Source organism: Arachis ipaensis, chromosome B03 (genome assembly GCF_000816755.2).
Source record: "Arachis ipaensis cultivar K30076 chromosome B03, Araip1.1, whole genome shotgun sequence".
Taxonomy (NCBI): Eukaryota; Viridiplantae; Streptophyta; class Magnoliopsida; order Fabales; family Fabaceae; genus Arachis; species Arachis ipaensis.
The window spans coordinates 25,086,380-25,086,711 of record NC_029787.2 but is presented as its reverse complement, the minus strand read 5'-3'; the positions used below and the strand labels follow the sequence as shown (position 1 = coordinate 25,086,711).

Genomic DNA, 332 nt, shown 5'->3' with positions numbered 1-332 from the left:
TGCTTACAAGTTACAACTTACAAGTGCCAATTTGCCAATTTGTGCCAATTTATCTTTTTTTATTTTTCTTTTTCAAATAAAAACTTAAAGAAGAATGCTAGGGGCACCAGAGAAAGAAGAATGTTAGGAGACACCAGAATTTATAATGTATAATCATTAATTAGTCATCATCAATATTTTTAATAGTGTGAGATGATATCTAATGATATAGTGTAGAATTACTCATTTTTTTTTATGGTTAAGTGCGAACCAGATTTTAATATTTCAATAAAAGTGGTGCTTCTGAGACTTTCTCAAACTAAAATTAATTTTTAAAAGATTTTAGATCTGAT

At 26.8% G+C, this 332-nt stretch overlaps 1 protein-coding gene across 1 annotated transcript in view; it reads left to right on the top strand.

The window, feature by feature from the left end:
* LOC107630035 (aspartate aminotransferase, mitochondrial) overlaps positions 1 to 332 on the top strand; it is a 6,399-nt gene that overhangs the window by 786 nt on the left and 5,281 nt on the right. The window lies entirely within an intron of this gene.